The sequence below is a fragment of the Elephantulus edwardii genome, unplaced genomic scaffold (genome assembly GCF_000299155.1).
Source record: "Elephantulus edwardii isolate Elephantulus edwardi_28Jun2011 unplaced genomic scaffold, EleEdw1.0 scaffold00042, whole genome shotgun sequence".
NCBI classification, from domain to species: Eukaryota; Metazoa; Chordata; class Mammalia; order Macroscelidea; family Macroscelididae; genus Elephantulus; species Elephantulus edwardii.
Window position 1 is genome coordinate 7,348,324 of NW_006399792.1, and position 6,676 is coordinate 7,354,999.

A 6,676-nucleotide genomic window follows, 5' to 3' on the forward strand; every position below is an offset into this window, starting at 1 on the left:
TTGTTATGATCTACACAGTCAAATGCCTTTGCATAGAGTGCTCTGGCAGCCTAGTGGAGAGAAGCTGTGCTGCAATCCCGAAGGCACTTGGATCAAATCCGTCAGACACTCTGCAGGAGAAGGAGGGGCAATCTGTTTCTGTGCCAGTCGGATCCAGTTGAATGGTAATCAGCAAGGAGGGGGGAGAGAACTACTAACCAATCAGTTGTTGTCAGGTCCGTTCCAGTTCATGGAATCCCCGTGGGCCAGAGGAGAACTGAATTCCATAGAGTTTTCAGGGCGTTTCTTTAATACAGTGGCTGTCATACTTGGAAACTACTCAGATATATAGAGCTTAAAAATTAGGTTAATATGCCCAAGTTGCTTCAAACATTATCCAAATTCATTGAATAACTGAATCCAATAGCTTTATTTTTAATTCAATTTAACATTTAATTCTTTCTAGACATGTGAACTAGCAGTGGCTACTCAACTGGACAGTGCAGGACTAGGTGTTAAGGCTACAGTGAGTGGAAGAGCATCAGTATAAAGTAGAAAGGACCTTAAAGAATTACTAGAGGAACCGCCCAGCACCCACACAGCCAGCAAGGGAACTGACTCATGCCCGCATGGCCTGAGTGTATGTACATCTCTGGCCATTTTGAAAATGATCTTCAGCAGGATTTTGCTTGCAAAGGAAGACAAAAGATGGTCAACCAGAGCATCAAGCAGTGGTTTGAGTCCTTGTTCTTCTGTCTTTTTCACTTTTTCTGTTCATCATTCTGGAGACCCTTCTCCATTTGTGGAATAATACTGACTTCAAGTTACAATTAGACCACTTGATGAAGAGTAAGGGGACAATGATGGTACTAGAGCCAGAAGTGCAGTCACCAGTAGGGCACAAGATGCAGACCTCAGAAAAGCTTTGGGGAAGGAGAGCCACCCTCCACTTGGAGAGTGCTGTCTGGTCCGTGAGGAGAGCTGCCCAGCCCATAGGGAGTACTGCATGGCTCCTGGAGAGAGCCACCTGGCCCCTGGGGAGAGCTACCCAACCCCTGAGTAGAGCCACCAGACCTCTAGGGAGTGCCACCAGACCCCTGGCAAGAGCAGCCTAGTGTGTATGAGGAAGTTTATTTAAGCCACTTTCCTCCATCTCCTCCTCCAGTATGCCTGTGAGTAACACCTCCAAGGCCTTTTCTTTTTAGCTCACAAATTTGTTCTCTCTAGATTTGCTCACTTTCCTGTAGGTAACCTTGTTCCAGAAGCTGAACCTGAGCCTGGTTTCAGAAAAAAGAAGGGAAATATAACTGCCACCTAAGGAAGCTAGGGTAGATGGAGCCTCAAACTTCAGTGAGTCACTCCCACTGGACTTGCCCATGTAAACACCTGGCAGTCCAGAGGACAGAAAACATCGTGAAAATTTTTTTGGCTGAACAAGAAGGCATGCAGCTCCAACTAATGATCACCAATAAGGTGTTAAAGTGGGCCTCCTTTCCCCTTCATCTCAACGCCCCATTCAGCATGAATCAGCCAGAGAGTCTGTATACCTATACCCAAATAGGAAACCCACAAATAAAAAATAGAATTTCTTTGTAAAGAAAAAAAAATTAATCCTCATTGGACTATGTCTACCATTACCCTATCTCTTCCAGTCCCCACCACATCATTCTCATTTTCTTTACCCTCTTTCTCCACCCAACAAATTGTGCAACTGTGTGATTTCTTCCCAACCAGCCTCACTCTTCTGCTCCCACCCATTTCAACCCTTGGATCCTCATACATGGGTTGGTTTTGTTTTGGGTTTTCTTTTTAACAATGTTGTTGTTAAGTGCTGTCGAGTTTGAGATGACTCATGGTGACGCTATGAATGAAAGACCTGAGCAATTGCATAACTTTCATCCTTTCTCCAGGTTCGTAGGTTTTCTGGAGGTAAGCTATTTCAGAAGTGGATGCCACTCTTGTTTCCAAGCTTGTTTTAATCAGGAAGCTCCACCAAACACTGTCCACCATAGGTAACCATTATCGCATTTGACACATCAGTGTCACAGAAACCAGATGAGCTATCTCTATGTTGTTGTTAAAGTGTCATCATAAATAAATAATACTTAAAAAAAAACTTACTAGAGTGTTTAGGGTAAACAGTTAATACTTTTAAGTATTTCCCCAGCACAAAGATATTGTCCAAAATTAGTGACAGATTCTGTGGTATTTGGCATCAAACTTAAAATAATAAATAACATTGCCAGAAATCACTTAGTCAAAACAACAACATACGAAGCAGAATCACCTTTCACAGAAACTCTGATATTGGTCAAGGTGGTAGGGCTGGGCTTGTTCGTAATAGATCAGTTGCTTTTCCAGCCAGGACAGTAACTCCCTCCCACTAACCTCTGGCTTCCGGACTGACAGGCAGTCTTGTGCTCTTTAGTTGGGTACCTGTCTCTCCTAATCCAAGATGTGATTAAATTGAATTGCTTTCTAAATCTGTTATGTAATTTGTATGTAATCCCCTTAATATTGGGTTTGAATACAATTGCAGTAAGAAACACTAATTGATTCGTTTAATTTTATTTTCCATCCTTTGAATCGAAGCCTTTGGGACTCAGTATGTAAAGTAATATGCAAATTGGAACTTTGATGCAAGAAGACTTGGCAGTTTTTTTAAGCAGGACTCAAGCATTACTTGGAATCATTTAAGAGAGTAATTTCAAACAAAGCAACCTCCACTTGTCCTTCTCTGTGATTAAATTTTGGTGCACGTGTGTGTGCATGTATGCACCCTCATACACAAATACATATAGATATCAATATATATCGTTATTATGTAGATAGATATGTTTACACACATACATACTGCACATCACTGAATAGTAATTGATAGCATACATGAATGAACAATTCCCCAAGATTTTTTTACTGTACTGCAAAATAGAAAAAGATTTTATAACTTCACATAACTTTCTACAGAAGGTATTGAGCAAAGGACAATTGGAAAAAAAAGATTAATCCACTAACAAAGAGTAAACATGTACATGAGACTAATAATAATAGCTAACATTTAATAAGAACTTTCTATTTATGAGACGCACATTGTTCTCAGATGATTACTGGTATTATTTTTCTGGTAAAAATTAATTTAGAGTCTTTCAGAAAACAATAAATGATAAAATGCACTCATTATATCCAAGAAGTGTTAAGTGTCAAAAGTTAATGTCAACAAAAGAAGTTCTAGGAGTTGAGAAAGAGATACATTTTAGCCCAAGGAAATTTAGTTGTTGTCCTTCTTTCCAAACTCTGTTACTATGGATTCAAGCATGGTTCTAATAGTAACTAACCAAACTAATTGCCAAAGAGTTGAGTTCAACTCTTAGCAACCTAAGGTACAGGTCAGGACCACTCTGAGAGGTTTCCACAGTCTTAGATCTTTTCAGAAACAAACTGTCTTATTTGTTTCCCATTGAATAGCTGGTGGATAGGATAATCAACCTTTCAGTTAGGAGCTGAAAGCTTAATCTCTGCACCATACTAACATATAGATATTCTTAACATGCAGCTAAGTTAACTTCGAAGTAGCTCTGTTTGGGTCCCCCACTCTCTTCTTCCAAATAAGTGTTATTTTCCTGACTTCAGAGGAGATCACGAATTTCCAGCCATGAGCATAATCTCTCGGGATCTGTCGCTATTTCTACAATGTGGTTCATTCACATAGTAACACTGCTGGCAATTTCATACTCACCACAGTTAATATATTTCAGTATGATCAAACCGTAGTTTACAGGAAATTGTTATACTATTGATGTCATGGATGAGGAAATAAGTACATGAGATGGCCAAGTCCTAGAAATCTGAGAAAATGAGAAGTTAGGGGAGCAGAGCTTGTTGGGGTTTGAGATAATGTTAACAGTGTGAATGCCAAGTTTCCGTTCAGCTAGACCAAAAGCCTCAATAGGCAGGAAAAGTCATCCTTAGTCTAACGATGTGAACTCTTTCCTAGAAGTACAGAAATTCTCACAGACCATTGTTACTGTTGAGTACCATCAAGTCAGAACCGACCCATAGCTGACCCACCAGTGGGTTTTCAGAGGCAGGTAATTTCACAGGAGGAGATTTCCCATCCTTCTTCAATGGGACAGATGCCATTAGTACTACAGAGCAGCTTCTTAGCACTAGGCCACCAGAGCTCCCTCATAGACCATTTACCAGTTTCGTAAATTACACAGCCTCAGAGTTTGAGAACTCAGAAGAAACCAAAAAGCTAGAAATCCAATCTCTTCAACCTTCAGATGAGAAAACTAAAAGCATGCTTATGCACTTTTCCCAGGACTAATCAACAGTCAGAAACAGTTAAACAAGGGATCTGCTCCAAAAATCAGAGCCAAGCAGGATAACCTGATTGTGCTGCTGCTGTTGTTGGATGTTAAAAAGTCAACACTAACTCAGATACTACATGCACAACAGAACAAAACCCCTCTCAGTGCTCCAGCATCCCCACAATATCCGCTGTGTTTACTGAGCTCACTGAGGCAGCCATGGTATCAATCCATCTGGTTGAGAATCTCTCTCTTTTGTTGACCATCTACTTTTCCAAGAATGTTGTCGTTCTTCCGGGACTTGCCACTCCTGAACATGACTGTAGTATATGAGATAAAGCTTCACCATCTTTCCTTCTAAGGAGCTTTCTGGCTGACCTTTATCCAAGACAGATTTATTTGTTCTTTTGACAGTCCATAATGTATATTATTCACCAACACAGTTCAAAGTCATTAATTCTTTCTTGGTCTTCCTTGTTTATTGTCCACCTTTCACATGTGTATGAAGCAATTGAAAATATCGTGGCTCAGGTCAGGCAAAGCTAAGTCTTTAAAGTGACATCCTTGCTGACTGACAGGAAAACCATGCGAGCATTCTTACTGTCAAGTTACATGAATGAAGACAGTGAGTTCTTATACAGATTGAGGATTTTGGAAAGACAATTTCAAAAGTAAAACATGTTACTCCTGGGCCACTATATATCTCTTTTCAATCTCATGGGGGAAAAGAATGGAGCACTTCTCCCCAATGAGAAGAAATGCAAAAGGCGCTTGTCAAGTGGACCCAGGAATTTGGAGGACATGTGGACTAACGGTGGAACCTGGAGAATAAGTCTCAAGATGTAAGACAATCTTTAGACTACAGGGGAAGGAAAATGGAAAGACACAAGTGGGAGAGAGCTGCAGTTCTCATCAAAGAAGATCACAGTGTGGAGTGATGTGACCTAAAAAATTAATAAGGACTAGATCAACAGAAGCTCAAGAGATAGGGAGCACCTCAAGAAAACTGCAGCCCCAAGTGCAGAATCTCTGACAACCCTGCTGAAGAATCCTATTAGAATAAGAGCCAGCTATGGCACATCTCCGTAAAGAGTACTCTGGTGACAAATTACTAGACATCAGCTGTATGTATCCTTTATCCCCTGCTTCCTTCTCCCTACACTCTACCTTTCTTAGCTCCATCCAGCAGCAATCAGGAAAAGCAACTAGATGAATAAAGATGAAGAGTGAATGTCAGAAGGTGCTGTTCTTTGTTGTTATGTGCCATTGAGTCACCTGTGACTCATAGTGACCCTGTGTACAACAGCCCTAAACCCTGTGCCAATCTTATTGTCTCTGACACACCTACCTCCATTACTACAGTCGTTAAATCAATCCAACTCATCTTGTGCTGTCCCTCCACCCTCCCAAACATGACATCGCTCTCCAAGGACTGGTCCCTCCTTGCAACATGTCCAAAGTATGTCAGACAAAGCTTCAGAATCCTACAAAGAAGCTTTGTAGCTGACCACAGATGCATGAATGAGTTTAGCCTCAAAATGTCATCACACTGCTAACCTCTATGCTCTTCACAGAAGTACTCATAAAATCTTCTCAAGATTGTGTCACTTTCTGAGGCCAAAAACCTATTAACCACATATTAATGAACTGAATTGTATATGTAGATTGCTAATCATACTTGAAAATACGGAGATCTTTAATATCTTGTTGGCCAAACACCCAGAAATGTAGAAAACATTGGTGGCCTGACAATCAGGAAGACCAAGTCTCTAGGCCCATCTCCACCATTAACTTGCTCCAGAGCCTTGATTAATCTCCTTGGATTTAACTTTTCATATTATTTTTAAAATATATTCAAATTATATGAATGATTATATAAAAAATATACATGAATGAAACAGAATGTATATGAGTGATTATATAAAAACCAATTAAAAATCTAATTTTAAAAAAATAAATTTTGAGCTCAATGAGTTCTGTGATTTTTAAAATTCTCTTCCAAATCTGTCTATCTGTGTCTTGCAGGCAAAATCATTCATCAGAAATCACAAAACAACAACATAGTTCTAAAACTAATACTTTCAGGTAAGACTTGAAGAATAGGTACTCAGAGTGGTTTAGAGAATTGTCCCATGTCACACTAATGAATTAGTAGCAACATCAAAAGGATATTTCAAAATACCAAGCTGCTTTTTTAGGAAAGATGGTATGATTTCTTGAAGAGGTACAGCTATTGGGAACTAATACTTACAACTACTTCTGTACTTACAAATACAATTACTATGCAAGACTATATGTTACTATATGTTGTTGTTGTTGTTATGTGCCGTTGAGTCGTTTGCGACTCATAGCGACCCTATGCACAACAGCCCTAAACCCTGCCCTAT